This window comes from Notamacropus eugenii, chromosome 3 (assembly GCF_028372415.1).
Source record: "Notamacropus eugenii isolate mMacEug1 chromosome 3, mMacEug1.pri_v2, whole genome shotgun sequence".
Classification (NCBI taxonomy): Eukaryota; Metazoa; Chordata; class Mammalia; order Diprotodontia; family Macropodidae; genus Notamacropus; species Notamacropus eugenii.
The window spans coordinates 131146051-131165999 of record NC_092874.1 but is presented as its reverse complement, the minus strand read 5'-3'; positions in this window follow the sequence as shown (position 1 = coordinate 131165999).

Genomic DNA, 19949 nt, shown 5'->3' with positions numbered 1-19949 from the left:
TATTGGCAAATCAAAATAAATTATATGCTATCCCCAAAACATTTAATTAGCATTTGTTTTTACTTTTCATTATTATTTGTTGTTCAGTCCTGTATGACTCTCTGCTGCCCCATTTTGGGATTTTCTTGACATAGATACTGGAGTGTTGGCATTTCCTTCTCCAGCTCACTTTATAGATGAGAAACTGAGGCAAACAGGGCTAAGTCACTGGTCTAGGGTCACACAGCTAGTAAGTGTCTGAGGCTTGATTTGAACTTAGAATGATGAGTCTCCCTGATTCCAATCCCATGGCTCGATCCACTGCACCACCTGCCTGCCCTTTTTTATTATAATCATTAGTTCTTCCCTCATAGCAACAACAGTAATAAGAATAATTCTGTTTCGATTTACACTCCATCAACCATAAAATGAGACAAAAACAATAACAACAGTAACAATATTCACTCTTCAAGATTCTCCATCTCTTTTCTGTCTATGTTCCTAATAGAATATAAGCTTTAGGGCAGGTACAGTTTCTTCTTTTTTTTCCTTTTTGTACCCCTAGCATTTAGCACATTGCCTTATACATAATAGCTATTTACAATAAATTTACAATTTACCATGCTTTTGGATGGATGGATTGGTAGATGAATGAGTGGATGGGTAGGTGGATGGATGGATGGATGGATGGATGGATGGATGGATGGATGGATGGACGGATGGATGGGTGTGTGGACAGGTGGGTGGGTGAGTGGGTAGAAATTCTTAGGTGCTAGGGAAGATATGAAGTAGGAAAGTTAATTCTTTTTTGTGGTGATGACAGTTCAATTTGTGACCAGTTTGGTGACTGCAGATTTAAAATAAAGTAGTTTTGGAGAAACCTGTCTTTATCTGGGAGAAGCCTGACTATGTTTGGGAGAATGAAAGACTCTTGGGATGCTAATTTAGCTCTATGAGGAATAATAGGATTTTAGACACTGGGTTCTGGCTCCACCTGAACAGATGTGAATGTGTCTGCCTCAGACTTACTCTCAGACTTTCTGGACTTCCCTTAGGTTCAGATTTCTGAAAGTTGCCCCCATTTTAGAGTTATAATTTTGAAATGAATTCTAATTTTAACCAGTTTGGTGAAGACAGTGCGCCATTTAACTGTTCTCCACCTTCCAGATTGGCATTGTTCAATTTTATTTTCTTTCATAGATGTATTCATTCCCACTTACTCTTTATATCTGTGGGCTGAGTATAAACATAAGCAGCAGAACATATCTAGCTCTCACTCATGTATCAACTAATGATTGAAATCATTAGGGTATATAGGAGAAAGCAATGAAAATGCTGGCAAGGAAGACCTCCCAGCATTTGGGGTATGTGTGTGCACACACACATACATACAGACATACATACTATATATATATATATATATATATATATACATATATACATGCCTGCACATATATACACATATGTGACCAAGTCTTACTATAAGGAGAAATCATACTTCTTTGAAATATGTATACATATGTATATACGTATGTAACAGGTGTAACAGATATTCCTCTCTGTGTTAGGATCACACCGCTACTTGAGTCTATTGTAGGGGGTGACATTTGACCAGTGCGTTCTCTACCAACAGACTTGGCAGGCAATATAAACCAAGTTTAAAAAAAATAATTGAAAGACACCAAGAAAGTAAAATGCAACGAGAAAAATAATTGAGTGGAATCATTCTCAGCGCCTGCCAAGCACAAATGAGTACAGCCTTCCATAGACTTAGACGCTTGGGGAAAGGAATAAAGTCCCAGAAAATCCACATGCCTTAGTGCTGAGCACAGGACCTGGCACATAGTAAGAACTTAATAAGGAGGAGATTGAAATCCTCTCACATTGTTCCTTGGCAAGGTCCAGAGAGTTCATTGCTTCTGTATTCACTCTGTGCACCCCAGGCAAGACTTATCTGCTGACTGTCCCTTGCTCTTGCTGTGTCTTCCCACTGAGGCTGATGCTTCAAAGAAGTATGATTGCTCCATGTAGTAAGACTTGGTCATGTGTACCTTTGGCTAGTAAATAACGTAATCTCTATTGTTTAAAAGCCCCACACCCTCCATTCAGTGATGCAGCCTAGAAGGGCTTTGCAGTCTCAGTTCTCTTACCTGCAAGGTCCAAACCTCAGTCCTAGTTGAAATGGGTCAAATCAATTCCTTTCAACTATTTCATATCCTAGGGTAAAGGGAATATACTCCATCTACAGGGTCAGAAACTCCTGCTGATTGCCTCTGAGACTGGAGAGGGATACTTCAACCCTTTTCCATTTGTCCTTTCTAGTCCTCTTGTGCTCCCTGGACCTTAATGGAAAGCAATGCGAATTACCCTAAAGCTCCAATAAAACCTACAAAACAACTGAGGGAAGCCGGTAAGTAGCTGATAATTTCTGCCGGCATTCCTGCTCCCATCACAAGGTTTCCAACACCTCCTACCCCTTATGTTTAATTCCTTTTTAAATTTATTGACCTTTCGATCATTTAATAATGTACAGAAGCATCTAGGTACTTGGGAATATAATTTCCTGTTCTTCAAAAGAAAACAAAATTGTTATCTAATCTGTCAGTATTTAGTATCAAAAAGTAAGGTTATAAAACCTTATGAAGAAGCCAAATCCAACACATTCTTTGCAAGATCACAGGTCAAATGAGACAAATATGAGAAAGCATAAAATTCTAAGCTAGTACATACGTGTGATCATAGCAGAATATTTTGCTAGGCAAATGGTAAAAAAAATGTTCTTTTTTTGAAACAAGAATTTTTAATTAACATGTATGATGGAGTAAAAGATGATGATAAATCTGTAATAGGAATCATATTTTTAAAATAAGTGAACAAGAAGGCCCCTAGAGATAAATTGTCAGAATATGTACAGATATCTCAGATATTAACTTTTAGTAGAAATCTGGCAGTGGAAGGAATTTTAAGTAAGGTCAAATAAATAACTTATTGGCTATACTGATTGAAAGATATTGGTATGCAATGCCAAAAGGGGGGACTGTAGGATTTTTTTTCCCAGAAGTGGAAGGAAATAAGCATTTTTTTAGTGCCTAATAATATGCCAAACATTGTGCTAAGTGCTTTAGAAATATTGTCTCATTTACTGCTCGCAACCACCCTGAGAAGTAGGTGCTATTACTTTCTCTATTTTACAGTGAGGAAACTTAGCAGACAAAGGTTAACTGACTTGCTCAGGGTCACGCAGTGTCTGAGGACGGATTTAACTCAGATATTCACTGTGCCACCTAATAAGTAAGACAGACACCTCTCTGTTCCAAATGGAGGTAGGGATTAAAGGGTATATAAAATGACGTTTGAAGGGCTTTCCAGTTCAATGTATTCTTCAAATAAAGAAGGATTACATAGATCTACATCTGGTTTTTTTACAAGGTCTCTTTAAAAAATTTATTTTATTTCACATACAATATTTTCAAAATTTAATAATTGTCAATTTGATGAAAAATAAGTATATGAATGTAAACTTGGGGATTATTTATTCCAGCTCTTAACTTTTGTATGATTTTAGTAGAGTATGAGATTTTTCAGGGTAATATTTTCCATATGTTGGTCCATTGCCAATATTTTATCCTTGTTAAGCCACTTGAAAATTTGTGCCTTGATATTTCTACCTATAACATAAAGTTAATAAAACGTAGTACTTCTTTTTCAAGAGGATTAATATTTAGGAGAAGCAACATGGCTTAATGGATAAATGCTTGAGTCACAGTCAAGAAGACCAGGGTTCTAATCCAATCTGACACGTGCTATCTGTATGACCCTTTGACATGCCACTTAACTCCTAAGTAATCCAGGCAATTCTCTAAAACTGTTGCAGACCACCGTGCCAATCATCAGTTATAAAGGGGGTTGGTTACAACAGTAAAATCTTAGGTCTGGTACCCTCCAAAACGAGCATGTCCATAAGATAACTTTGGATTTAGATACCTTAATATTCCAATGAATCTGGGAACTCATAGTATTCTCGATACAAATAGAAAAAGTGAAATAATTGTTAATTAATTTTTGTTCTCTACATCACAAACTTGTGGTTTTCGTTGGGGTTTTGGGGAAGATGTTAAGTAGTGATAACATTTATCTGATGACATCCTTTAAATTAAAACACCATAAGGATAGTTTGAAGACACTGACTCAGATTTGAGAAGAAACGACTTAAGTGGGACATGGTCACTGGTTTCAAATATTTGAGTCCACATAGAAAAGGAATTCGTTTTATACTGCTTGGTCTCACTGGACAGAATTAGGGCTAACTAAAGGGAGCCACATGGGGTAGCTAGATAGCTTAGTGAATAGAGCTCTGGGTCTGAAGTGGGGAAAGTCTGAGTTCAAATCCAACCTCAGATACTCATTAGCTGCATGACCCTAGGCAAGGCATTTAACTTGTGTTTGCCTTGATCCACTGGAGAAGGAAATGGTAAACCTTGGCATACTCCAGTATGTTTGCCAAAAAAATCCCATGGACATGGGGTCATGAAGAATTAGATAGAAGTAAACTAAAACAATAGGAGCTGCAAAGTAACTTTTGATGTACTATAATGATGGACTTTCTAATAATTAGAGCTGTACTAAAATGATATGTACTACTTCATGTAAGAGCAAGGTAGTACCACAAGAAACTTATATTCATTTATTCAATGACCACTTGTTAGATCTATTGAAAAGGGAATTCCTCTTTTGGATAAAGGATCTAACTAGATTGATACCTTCCAGTTCTGGGATTCCATGATTTTACACTAAAGTAGGCTAGTCTTTTTTAATATGTTGACATATTGAATATATATTGTGTAATAAAACTTTTAGTATACAACTGATTTTAAATGTAAAAAATGCTTTATCCAGCTTTTTGGCTTAATGTAAAATTATAACAAAAATCTCCTCTTTATCCTTTTAATATGCAGTGAAATAAAATTAAATAATTTAAATTTCACAGACATATTCCCTATTCATTTTGCAATTTCTTTGCCATGACATTAATGTTAATAGAGGTTACACAGTGAAAGCTCTTTTCAGTTGACTAAAAATATAGCCTTAAGGTAAAAGCATTTCTTGTGTTAGCAATTTATAGAACATGCTTTTTGTTGGAGGAGGAACTGAGAGTAGATAATAAGCTTTCAGGTAATGGATTACCAAGGTTATAGTTTCTTAGAGTTTTCTTTTTCCCTTAAATGTTACATTTTAAGTGACCATATTTACTCGAGCTGAATTTTGCAACAGCAGTGGTGATTGTGACTGTAGGGATGTGACTCTGGCTGCTTGAATCATCTGAAATGATCACGCTTTCAGGTGTGTTTTGTGCAAGAGGTAAGTTTTGTCAGCCAACCCAATGAAAGCCACATCAAATAAATCAACCAGGATACTAGAGATTCCTAGCATTTAACTTACGTTGTAAAGGAGTGAATGAAATGTAACGTTCCATTAACCCACCTTGGATATGTTAAAATATGAAATTATAACAGGAACAAATGGGCACATTTTCTTGTAAATTCTGTAAGACCTGCTCCTAGCATCAATCATCCCTTCATTCATAAATCCCTTTACTACACAGTACATCTGGTAGAAAGCATTCACATGAATTTTAAAGAGTAGGGATTAACCTTCTGGGTTTATTTTGGTCTGTAGAAAATTAAAACGGAAGCTCATTTGAGACTGATTGTGCCACTCAAAAGCTGTTCACCATGTATTTATTTTTCCAAGTAGTTTACTGAGGCTTCAGGGCCTTTTGGGCTCATTAAAAGAAAAGCAGAGAAAACTGCCAGTGGGGTCACAAAATGATCCTAGGGGGTACCCTTAAAAGCAATATGTGCTTATATTTTCCAGGACAGCTTGTGTTATGTGCTGTCCATTATCACACAGAAATTATCTGCCATTACAAGAAAATATACATTTTGTTACAGTTTATATGGATAATGGCAAATTAAACCTCCAGAAGGGCCAGCCTACTTGTAACAGCTAAGTAAATGGCTTTTCAAAAGTGGATTTAAAAGAAGTATCCCTTTAGTCTGACTGTATCCCCAAATTAAATGTAAGAAATGGAAACGTATCCTCAAGGAACTCCTTCCCTTGAATGAGTAAATACCACCCCACCTCCACCACCCCCCAACCAGAAAAAAAACACTGGATTGGAAACATAATGTGATAAAAACCTGAGATTCATCATTTTGACTTACAACTGGGAACTGTCCATATTTCAGTTACTATCTGACAATACAGCGTGTAGATATCTAATTCTTGTGTTTGAACTCAAAGCATAGCAACTTTGAGGCATATTGATAAAAATTCAAACATTTAGTCATTCATTCAGAAAACAATGATTAAGTATGGTATTGCACTATCCTATGAACTAAGGTAAGATAAATAAGACATGGTTCTTGCTCTTGTGGAGTTTACTATCTACTAAAGGATGGAGCATTTAATCATCCATCTTAACGTTATCAATACATTCTGCTGTGGGATTTATTGCAGAACTGCAAGCCATCAACTAAGAAATCCAAATTTATGTATTCATGTTAATAGTAGAAGAGGAAATAATAAGGATAAATATGAAATGTATCAATGATCCTCAAGATCGGTTTTAGCTAATAGCTCCAGACTTAGCAGAATATTTCATGAAAACATCTCGTCACAAAAAAATCACTCTCAGGTGAATCAGCTCCACCAAGGGTCCATATGAACTATATTTACATATTTTGTCTGAGGATCATTGTAGCCAAATTGATATAGTCTTGTGGCTGTAGCTTTAGGATACTAATTTTTTTTTTTGATTAAAGAACTTTCAAAGATCATTTGACAAATTTACTGATCAATAAGGTACTTGAAGACTAGAATAGTTTCATATTTTTTGTCTTCGTATTCCTGGTGACTAATACAGTGGACACTGCTTAACAATGCTTGTTGATTGATAGTTTCAGAGATTGTCTAATACTCCACTAGATCTGTGATCACTTAATCTATGTGCGTACTCATTCCATTCCTGTTCATCCTGTGGGACTCTTCAGTCATGGTCTCCCATAAATTGGCCACCTAATGTACCGAGGGTTTCCCTCCTGTTCTTTTAACACAACAGAAATGCCAGTGAAGTATGTGAACTCCAGTTATCCATCATCACTCTCTCAGTTGTTGACTCATCTTTTTTCTACTCATACATTTGTCTGATGATAGAGTACCAACTACAGCCACAAAATTGCAGTTGTATTAAAGTATTACCAAAGTACAGATTGGCTAACGTGCATGAAATGATAAACTGAGCATGATTATTAAGGACAAAGACAAAAATAGGGATTCTATCTTGTCCCTGATCTGAATGATCAACCTTGATTTACTGAGAGCTGAGTGAATCGCTTAAAAAATAAGGTGTAGAAGGGGAAGAATTTTAATAAAACATTAAAATATGGCCCAGTTCTATAAGCAATGGAAAAGTGTTGCCCTAATATCCAAAATGTTTAAATAGCTACTTAGATGTAAATATTCAAGGTTTATTATGGCTTTACTTTGTAGCATAAGTTGAATTCTTCAAAAATATCCAAGTGGAAGACTGTTGTTAAAATCTTACTAGAGCTTGGCATTCCCAAAGACACTTTTATCCTGTGAAAATAACACAGGTCTTAGAGGTATGCACAGCAAGAAACCATTAGAAGTACCAATATTTACCCCAACTTCTCAGGTCACTGGGTGGTACAACAGGGTTAAGTGACGAGAGCAGCAGTAATGTATTATTAATGTTTACCTTAGCTCTTAATGCAATTTCACTCCATTTTCATAAGAGAAGAAAAAAATCCACTCAATTTCTTACTTCAGTTAGAAGTCACAATAATTAAATGATAAATGGTAATATATAGCCAAGAAAAACCTCACCACTATTAATTTGTTGGAACAAATTTAATAGAGGAAGTAGTAGTATAATAAAATATATTTCTGAGCATTGGCTTTTCATTATTTCAACTTTTTCCACATTCAATATTAAAATATTAAATGTGAACATATTGCCTCTTCAGGTTATTAGTGATAGGAAATGCTTGAATTTGGCACCTGGGGATGAGTTCTTCCAACCTCAGGGAAGAGAGTGCTAGATGGCTAAAAATGCCAGCAAATTCTAAATGGACTTCAAACTCCATTAGCTTTTAATTACAGATAATCTCATAAATGTTCTTCCAAAAGAAAACCAGCAGCCTGTGAAGGTAAATTGTAAATTGATTTTTCAAAATGGAGAGGGGGGAACAATGATGTGGTCAATTATCATTTGAGCATCATTGCTTTTAATAAGACATCATTTGCCATCATCTATTAGTGATTTAGGGCCCTGATTTGGTCCTGTGAGAATTCCTTTGCATTCCTATTAAATGCTAGAGCATTTCCCCTACTAACCACTAACCTAGTGGTCCCCAAATTTTTTGATCATATACCTCTAACAGTCAAACATTTTTAGCATATACCCCATTATGTTATTTGCTTATTTTTAAATTTTATTCATATATTGCTACATTAATAATTATATCCATTATACAATATGCACTAAAAAGGATAAGAAAAAGAATATGTTAGATATGGAGTGGCATCACTATAGACTAGAGTGGAGAGAGACTTTAGTGCAGGGAGACTAAGAGAATTGCAACCATCCAGGAAAGAGGTGATGAGGGTCACATGTAGAGTGGTGACTATGTCAGTAGACAAAAAATGACAGGCAGAGGACATGTAATGGGGTAGAAATGACTATATTTATCGACTAACTAGATATGTAAAGTGAAGGGGTTTAGATGTTTATCTTAAATTTAATAGTTACAAGACCTAGTACAGTGGAAATGAATATTAAATATTTTTCAAGTGAATGAATAATAAATACAAATGGATAAATGTGATTATTAGAATTTCTCAAATCTTAAAAAATATATTATTTATGTAATTGGTTTATACCCCCTTGGTTATTTATCCAGCAAAATCATTTCATAAAATAATCATCATTAATGTCATCAATATGGCACATATACAGACAAACATATGCACTGTTTTATAAAATATTTTATAAATTAAATATATTATGCATATATTCATTGTATAATACATATATAATATTAATTAAATTTATATAGATTTATAAATATATAAATATATGTTAATGATGTGTATATATATGTATACATATGTGTTATTATTCAGTCATTTTTGTTGTTTCTGACTCATTGTAACCCCACTTGGTGTTTTCTTGAAAAAGTGAAGTGGTTTGCCATTTCCTTCTCCAGCTTATTTTACAGGTGAGGAAACTAAGACAAACAGGGTTAAGTGACTTGCCCAGGGCCACACGGCTAGTCAGTCTCTAAGATTTGAACTCAGGAAGATGAGACTTCCTGACTTCAGGCTCAGTAATCTCTCCATTATTAAATAACGTAGATAAATTAAATAACAGTGGAGTGTGTGGAGGGGAAGCAGGGAGAGAGAGGAAGAGAGAGGGTGAGAGATAGAGACAGAGAGACAGAGAGAAAGAGATCTCCTTCTCTGCTCCCCCTCACCACACATACACATGAACAAGCAGCAAGTAGTACACTATTCCAAACTCAAATGCTAGTTGGGGAGGGCAACAAATTCCCAGGAAACTCACAGTTCGTGGTGGAAAACTATACATTCCCACTCCAGTGTATTGAGTACTAAGAATAACAATTTCAGTGAATTATTTGGCACAACTGGATCCCAGTGTCAAAGAAATCATGAAATACCACCCTACTAAAACATAAACTGTCCCAGAAACCAACATATCTATGAGTAGAAAGGAAGCTGGATTTGATATGAAGGAGAAAGGAGACTCATTCTTCTTTTACAGGAGCTTCTCCATCTAAGTTCATTCTAACTCTGGGCCTTTCCTATGTGATATGAATTTTGTGAAGTTCAAATAAGAGGGATTATATGTGAAAGAGCTTCATAAATTGAAAATAGTTATAGAAATTTAAAAGAAGTTATTATTGGCCCACATGTTCCAAAGAGGCAATAGATAAGGGTGAAGCTGGGGATAGTTGGAAATCTCTTGCCATGTACTGTCCAAAAAGTACTTATATTAGACAATCTAATTCCTTTCTCTAGAGTTCATTCTCCAATGGAGATAGGTTGTAGGATATTTGTAAACTTCTTTTTTTTCCCTATACCTCTTCACTATCTAAAAGAAATGACTAAGGATTGGAAGGAAAAGACCTCTGGTCATCTCATTTGACCCCCTCATTTTACAAAACTAGATGCCTAGAAAGGTTAAGTGCTTTGTTAATAGTGTCAATTAATGGCATGGGCAAAATTTGAACTCATGTTCTTTGGTGGCAATAGATATTTGATAATGGCAAAATGAGGTATGAAGAGGAATGAAACAAATCCTCCTCTTTTCTCAGTGCAGGGAGGAAGAATGAAAAAATGATAAAGGGAATATATGGGATACAGCAACCCCTCCCACCCATGATTTCTAGTAAATCTCTTTGAAGCTTTACAGGCTTTAGGAAAAATTTTCCAGTCAAGTTATCCAGGATAAGAATCTGACCTTGAGAGTGAGAAATGTTCGTACAATCCCCTTTAGGATTTTATCTTATCTTGAAAAACAATTGCCCCAGACCCTTGAGAGTAAGTGTCCAAAACTCAAAAAGATGCCATTGAAAATGTCAGACAACACATTATTCTTCCCTGGAATCATTTCTGTAAGATGAATTTTAAAGGTGCCATGGAAATAATGCTGAAAAAAACAGAAAGAAAAACATAAAAATCCAAACATGGGAAACTCATTAAGATCACCCTTGGAAATCTATTGATTTTTACTTCTAGTCCTTGGATCAATAAGAATGGTAGTTCTACCAAACTCTACTCCTGGGAAGTTACATTATTATTAAACTGGGAGTCTATATTATGCTGGGTCAGAGTTTTTCCTCAGACAGTAGTGTGGATAATTAGACACTTCCTTTCTCTGGAAAAATTAATATCCCATACAGTTAGAGCACACATCTTCTACCTTATTATAATAGCCAGAGGTGATGGGTATCAAAATTATAAAATCACAGAACTAGAAGGGATCTTAATGGTTATTTCTAGCCTCTCACCTCACCTTTAGGAAGGAGACTTAGGACCCCCTAGGTGACAAGAAATCAGTCTATTCTTAATAACTTCTTGTGAAGACCTTAGTGACCCTTTGGTTACTCATCTTTCTCAGTAATTCACATGAAAGTTAAGTAATGCCTAGCACCTGTTTAGGTGAAGGTTTTTTTCTTTTTTTCCCTCTGTATTCAATGGAGAAATAGAACAGTTGGTTGCCATTCTTTTAAGATAGTGACATGTCCTCAGGGGCCACTCCAATACTGGGTAGCTTTTCTCCATAATTTTTGCACGGTGCAAATTGCAAAAGACTGGAAGGGTCAAATTGAGTTGGCACCTTAATATACTTGAATTGTTCTTAAATGATCAGTAATCAGCCTTTTTACCTCCAGGCCAGATAACATATACTAGATTAAAATCTTGATTAAGCAGAATATTCAGGAAATTGGGTGTTTCAATTAATTTAATTTTATGGTAAACCAAGAGTCAAGGAAGATTCCATTTTGATTTCAATCCTTGTTTCTGAAAATGTTTCCAAAATGCATTCATTTTTATACTGCTTTTTTAAATTCTCAGTGCTTTTAAGAGCATTAAGCTATTAGAGCTTAAAGTTGCACTGACATTTGAGTCACCTTGTGTTAATAAGTATAATCAACATGATTCACTCTCTTGGGATGATTGAGATGATTGATTCAAGACCATTTTGCAGAATATTACTTGACATTGCATGCTATGTATGCATACACTTTTTATTTATTCATTTACTTTTTCATTCCAAAGATTTCTGGGAATAACATGATAGGACATAAGCCTCTTGAGTGTAGGCATATTTTGTCTTTTTTTTCCCTTTGTATCCGTAGTGCCTAGCAGAGTGCAGACACATATTAGAAACTTAGTAAGTATATATTGGATGAATAAGTGAGCACAATCCTCCTAAATATTGGAGTTATGGAGTTAATGTCTCAATGACAAATATGCACAGAATAGAAGTACAGAGAAAATGGGATAATTTACATATTGAGAAAAGTTTGATTGGAGGGATTATGAAAGCTTTTTTGGTGGAGGTGCTACTGTGACCTTGTCTCTAAAACATGGTAGATTTTCAAGAGATGAAGTAGAGTGGCAGTACTAAAAATAGGAAGGAAGTGTTAAATGTGAGAGAGGTGAAACTCCTATCAATGCAAATCGGTAGTAATTTCTTTGCAATTTATAGGTTAGACAGAGTTGCCTATACTTAAAGATTAAGAGACATGTTGCCCAGTCACAAGTTTCTCTCTCTCTCTCTCTCTCTCTCTCTCTCTCTCTCTCTCTCTCTCTCTCTCTCTCTCTCCCCCTCTCTCTCTCATGCAGCCAGTATATGTAAGAAGCTGGAATTCAACACAGATCTTTCTAACTAAGGACAGTTCCCCATCCCCTATGTCATGCTGCTTCCCAGTGCTGATAATAACACTGAGGAAGGAAGGAAAAAAAGACAGAATGAGAGAGAGGAAGGAAGGAGAGAGAGAGAAAGAGAGAAAGAAAGAAAGAAAGAAAGAAAGAAGGAAGGAAGGAAGGAAGGAAGGAAGGAAGGAAGGAAGGAAGGAAGGAAGGAAGGAAGGAAGGAAGGAAGGAAGGAAGGAAAGAGAGAGAGAGAGAGAGAAAGAAAGAAAGAGAAAGAAAGAAGAAAGAAAGAAAGAAAGAAAGAAAGAAAGAAAGAAAGAAAGAAAGAAAGAAAGAAAGAAAGAGAAAGAAAGAAAGAGAAAGGAAGAAAGAAAGAAAGAAAGAGAAAGGAAGAAAGGAAGGAAGATGGGAAAGGAAGAGTCAAAATCTTTTGAGCTTAGCTTCTCATGCTAGTTGGCCTTTAATGAGTTGATAACCTTACTTTCTACTCTTAATAAGCCAAGCCAAACTTCACAAAGAAATCTTATTTTCCCACAGACAAAGATAAATCATTGTTATTCCAGTACATAAGCACAGTGCCTGTTCTATCATCTATCTCTCTATCTGTTTGTCTGTTATCTATACCCCATGCACCTGTCAACTTACATAGATATACATCTGTTATGGCATAGGTAGGAGGAAAGATGGGATAAAACTGTAAGGAAAGGATGTATATGAACAAATAATGAGACCATAGTGTCCATTATTGTAAGGATTATCAGGGGTTTAATTCATAAGTATTAGAAAATAACCCAACTATCTGTTGAACTCAGTATCCCAAACATAGTCACCAGTAGTCATGAGACCTCCCCACTGATTATTTAGTATATCTCTTGCTTCAGGTAGCCCAGGTGACATTTAGTTTTCTGTGGCTGGGTTTCAGTGATTTACATGTGCCACATGAACACTATTGCTGTGGCATGAATATCAAGAATTCAGACACAGGATAGCAAAGCCTTTCACTTCTAAGACCTTTCCAAATCAGCTTGAATTAAAAGGAATAAAATAAGAATCTCTAAAAATAGTGAGGAATTGGACAGCTTTGTGGATTGCCAATCAAATTTCTTATCATCACCTAAACAATTAGCATTTCTTATAAATTTGGTGTTTCTGTGTTCATTGTTAGGTAAACCTTTCAAAATTGATTATGGAAACTTTTTTAACTTTTGAGCTTTTGAGACAATCAGCACAATGTCATCTCCAAACAGGAGTCTATAGAGGAACTCATCATCTTTAGGACGCCTCTTTCCATTTGGACTCCCCACCAGACAGTGACAAACATCTTTCACAAATGTGTTGCCCTGTTTTATGCCTCACTTGATGTGAGTTATTATAGGGTCATCAGACAAAGTAACTCAGTGGTTACCTCTTTCAATGAATTCATTTTGAATGAAACTAGAGGCCCGAAAAGGTTTGCTAAGGTTATTAGTACTTTACATACCTAAATCTAGATATGATGGGAGTGTATATATATGAGCTACCTTATTGGAGGAAAAGCTTTGGTTCTAATAAATCAGAAGCATTTTTAATAGTTTACAAATAATATGTCCAGTGAAGCTTTGCATTCCTTGCACTTTTCAGTCAATTGTTGAAAGCAAGTTGGATTGCCTTTTGGAAATTGTGCTTTTAACGACCCTAAGCTTCTTTCTGAAAAAAGAACCATCTTAATATCAGTATTCTTTCAGTTAATATCAGTATTCTTTCATATGTAGCTATGAGTCATGGAATATCACAGTCTCTAAAGATTTAAAGTTCAAGGTCATTCACAGGGCAATGGAGAAACACGTGATGAACGTGAGCAGGATGCAACATATTATGAAAAATAGAATTCTGCAGGAAAAAAGTGACACAAATAATATCATCTGAGAGATGTAAGAACATATAAGAAAAGCTAGTTGTGTAGTGAGCATAAGAGATAATGAAGAGAAAGCATCCATGCTCCTTGGCTATCCCTACAGTGTCAGAACTGGCATTTATGTAAGACACAGACAAGAATGGCACCGGATAGGAAGGTATGAATGAGTTGCAGTCTGATCCCCTGGAGAGGTGCATATATCCATAAAATCACTGAGGTTTTGAAGGATGCATTCTATTATCTTTGCATTGAACTGCATTGAGTTGAAACCACTACTGTTAAATTTGTCTAAATTATTTTAATAAAATCACCAATGAGGACTCTAGAGAATCTCATTTCAATACTATATTTTAAGCATGCAGAGGTTCTCATTGATGTATTGGAGGTCACAATGATAAGAGGAGACAGTGAAAATGCTGGGGGGATTCTGAATTTAAGTACATGAAGGGGTAGCTCAAGAAATTCTAAAATTTGCTCCCCAGATCCACCACATCAAATGGTGGATACTATGAAGGTGATGATTTAAGCTATTTATGGAGTGAGGAGGCTACAAATAATCTGCTAGATGATTTTCCTCAATCAATATTATGAGTCAAAACTTAATCATATCAAAAGAGGATGCTGAGATTACCTGAAAAGGTCACATTTAAGAAACTTTTTGTGATTCTTAGATAAAAGATAATATGTCATCATGAGGAATTATTGCTCCAGTTAGATACTGTATTTTATACTACACCAGATAATTTTCTTTCTGTTTTCTGCGATGATTGAAGCGTAATTATGTAAGTATAAATAAGTAAAACTTTTTAATGTTTACAATAATAGAACATAAGAAGCACTTTTCATTCTGTCATTGTTTTCACGTAACATTTAAATGAAACTGGATTCTCCAAAAGAGTAGTACAAAAACAGGATAAAAAGAGAAAAATAATACTATCTCATACAGATAATACATAGAAAAACTAATGTTCCTAAGCTTGAAGAGGATATAGGGTGGTAGGGAATAAAGAAAAATAGTGATACCTGTATCTTTTGATAGAGGAGATTTTAGGGTACCATGTTTCCCAATATTGATCAGTCTAATGGCATGTTTTATCAAATATGGTTTTCCAGAATGGTAGCAAGCATGGATTCAGGGTTCTCTTGAAATGGAACTAATGAAACTAGAGTGGCTGTGAAGAAAATGCTAAGCAGACCTTTGTTTGAGTCAAAGGTCAGAGAGTATTATCATTAGAGGACTAGTCATAAAGAGACCATGTCTGAAGGTAGGTCTGAAACTAGGAGTTCATTCGTTAGGAAGAAGAAATGGAGTAAAATTAATATGCCAAATTATTAGAGATTTGTTCTAAGTCTATAATCGAGCATACCTAAGGAAGGAACCAGTAGAAGTCCAAAGAAAGCCCAAGAGGCTTTAGTGATTTTAGCACCAGTGTGATAGATAGTGGAAAGTATTATAGAAGCCTAGAAGTCAAAATGTACTTTGGGGGCCATTTTCTACATATACCCAATAGTGGTGTTGTTTTAAACATAAAGGCTGATCAGTCATGTTTATTTAATTATGAATACAACAGACAGGCTATCAGGGATAGGTTGACCTCCACTCTCAGTTCATTCTGGAGCCATGCTGTGGCTGCTGGCATCTCTGAGAATGTACTGGCTTTAGATAAAACATTTAACAATATTTTTTTCCTCTTTAAATAAATAAGTACAGTGGTAGTGTTCTTTCTAAGTTTTTCAAATCTACAACTTACATTCCTGTGACACCACCAAGGCGTAGGACAGACTAACATAAATCTTTGATTTCATCATGCTAATCATTACTTCACAACATTGTATTGATCTTGCAAAATTATTGATAATCTTTTGCATGTAGTTTATCTGTGTGGTACTTGAAAATGTACTCATAAAACAACTCATGAAGCTCTTTCTTGAGAATTTTCAACATTCTCCACAATCTGTCAAGTTGATGGTTTCACAGAGGAACAGAAACATATTTTAAAAACAGTTTCCATTATATCTTAGACCATAGATTGACTGACTTCATTGTACAACCTTGCTTTACTTGATTGGTGCTAAGGAATGGACTACCAAGCATTCTATCATCTCTGACACAATTGGTCATACCATTTTGAAGCAGCCTTGTTGTTAAGTCATTTCAGTCATGTCCATGTCTTCATGACTCCATTTGAAATTTTCTTGGTAAAACTACTTAAGTGGTTTGCTGTTTCCTTATCCAGTTCATTTTACAGATACGAAAACTGAGACAAACAAGATTAAGCTATTTTCCCAGGGACATACAGCTAGAAAGTATCCTTAGGTACTTAATGAATATATCTGGACCACCAAGCATACTTATGAGCTGTCAGAGCTCTGACTTACTATTGTGGTCAAAACAACATTTTGAAAAGTTGGTGAATATGGTGTCTGAATTTTGGTGCCATTTCCAGCAATTCTGCTATGTGGGAATGACAAGTTCTGATCAATTGGGCTGCAGTTCTAAGAAGCTGATTTTCAAAGATAATAGCAATGACAAAAAGTCTCTAGCTAAGACCTTGCTGGTGAGCAGCAAAATGTCATTAGATGGCCTTAGGCAACTTTTTGTCATTTTCCTTGATGATGAGAGTGCTGTTTTGGAAACTTGTGGTGCTTCCTTTACACTTTATCTGTGGAGGAGAAGTGAGGCTGGTAACCTGCACAGCCCTCCCTCACTCAAAACAAAGTCAAGTGCAAATCATGTCATCATTTCTCTGAAGGCATGGTCTTTGGCAGCTAAGGATGAACACAAACAACATTATTAGGAGGGAGGGAGTTCAACATGTCAATTATCTCCCATTGTTACATTATATAGACATGATATATAACCAGCCCACCCATCTTCATTACCAGGAATGGAACCAAAAACAAAAAAACAAAAACAAAAACACTTGACAACCTTTAGATTAGACGATGTGAATTTAACCTAAATATTGGAAGAACTTGCAAATGTATTGAATGAGTCAATGTCAGTGATCTTTGAAAAATAATTAAGAGATGGAAACATATCCCAAGACTGAAAATAGGCACTTAATAAGTACTCAACAAGTATTTCTTGAATGAATTCCCTGCAAAATGTGGGCTCAAGTGAAAATGTATTGAGATTCCATCAAAGAATATAAAATATCTTTCCCAACACATAAATGTAGAATTATTGCCTATTCCTTTCATGCTATGTCCACAGGTTTCTACCAGACTAGAAAGAGTATGCCAATGTTGTTAGAAAACAAAAATCATGTCACCAATGATTATCTTATGACTAGGGCTACTTAAATGATTTTATTTTTTTAAAGAAAACTGGAAGACTGCCTATTCAAATTATTTAAGGACTGTTATGGAGCTTAAGGGGATGCCATTTTATATTGAATTTATATGATGTATATCGAGTGAGTCAATAGAAAGCCTTTTTTTAAGGAACAGACTTATTTAGCACTAATTAACGAATACTTAGGAATACAGGGAGTAGGCATTACACATGTAACTGTGGTTTGTAGCAAACAATTCTTTGTTTGGATCTCACTAAGCTCTTTACATAATGATGTCAAAATACAATGAACAGATTCTTGCTACACATTTTTGGGTTCCCATCTACTTAATATCATGGGTGAGTAAAAAATAAGGAGTGAATTTTGGGCAAGATTTCTGAATTTTAGGGTTCACCCTTACTGGGCCAATGAGGTAGAGATATTAAGAAATGCTAATCATACTCTCTGATGATATATAAACTGACTAGGCCCAAGACATAACAGAGGATTTATCCTCCAATCTAATATAAAGAATTGAACTCAATGTCTAATGACCTCAATTCTAGTCCAAATTCCGATGCTAGTTAATTGTGCAGTTTTGGACAAATCATTTTACTTTTTTGGTCCACAGTTGCTTTCTTTGTAAAATGGGAAAATGGACAAGTAGAGGTCTAAGGCTCTTTCCTATTCACAAGTTCTATAAGAAAATGGCAGAACTGAATAACTGCATAATTTTCAGTTTGGGGAGGACAGTAGTGCCCATTCACTGATATTAAGTAAAGTAATTTCTTATCAGCTGATGGCAGGATCGTGAGACCACAGATTTCAAGGTACAAAGGACCTTTGGGGCCATCTAGTTCAATACCATAATTTTATAGATAATACAACTGAGACCCAGTTGGCATATGCTGAATGTTTAATAAATTCTTGGTCATTTACTGTTGACTGTTGTGAGTAGGGATTGGTTCATTCTTTTCCTGTGTATCCTCAGCACCCAGCACAGATCTAGCACACAGTAGGGCACTTAATGAATACTTGCTGACTGATTGTCCAAAGTCAAACTCAGGTCAAAGGACCTCAAATCTAGCATTTGTAGCAACCGTTCTAAATCCTCAAACCATGTGTCTTTAATAAAAGTGTTCTCTCCATAAACAGTTATTAATAGTCAAAACCACATTTTCACAAATACTAGTAAAGGAAGAAAATCCCAACCCTTTGAGTAGGAAGAAGAGAGGGAAAGGGTGAAAAGAATTGCTTGACTGAAAAGAAAGGGATAAGAGTAAGGATAGGCACTGGACCCCTAATTTCACTTTAAGAGAAAATTCTTCCGTGAGGAAATTCCTTCTATCAATGCAAGACAGATGATTTATCCAAGGTGATAAAGCATGTACATGTCACAGACAAGACTTTAATTTAGGTCTTCCTTGCTTCAGAGTGTGCGTTGGGGGAGGGGAATTTCCAACACTGAGATGATACATTCAAGCCCTGACAGCAGGAGAAGTCTATACATTATGGGACCACCTTCTAGAATTCTATAGGGGACTGGAAGCACAAAAGTCTGGGTAGGTATGTGATAGCACTGTAGAACTTTGCACCCTGAACATATTTAACTGTTCCATTCAACCTATGAATAGGCACACAGGCAAAACGTGAGCCAAGTCTTTCTTAGGTTCTTCTCAATGTAGTCCAAGAGTCTGTCTCTAGTAAGAAGTTCTGAGAGCCAGAATCTACTCTTTTCCTCTTTTTACCCTCAGGAGTCTAGATGAGGAAGCAAGGTCTGTGGGGCACTTCTAATTCTTCAGTCTTCCCTGGCTCTGTGAAGATCGTCTTGGCTTCATGACCAGAATCTTTGTGTTTAAGCACTCATTGCAAGATCCATGCTGCTTTATGGACATAAAAACTCACAAAATGCCAAGTGATTGCAAAAACACAAGTGGCAGAGAATGATTGGAAATGTTTTCCCCCAGATATGTAACCTCAATAAAGAATGATATCAGAGGCATGAACGAAAGGATGAGTTGATAGCTGTACAAATTCATTGATATCAAAAAACCTGCTTCCAGTCCAAATCTCTTGGGGGACAAGACTTTTTGCATCATCTAGGCATTGACAATCCAAGTGTCAGAAAGCTGAATTTCACAAAAGTTAATAATTTTGTTTTAGAGAAAGTAATATTTAATGGTAAATATCAGAGACATGCACTATCGGAGAAATTTTTGATTCAATAGTTTACTCAATAGTAAACACACAAATCCAATATGTGCTTAAGTCAAGAATATGAGCTATTGGGAAATTCCAAGCTGAGTACAATC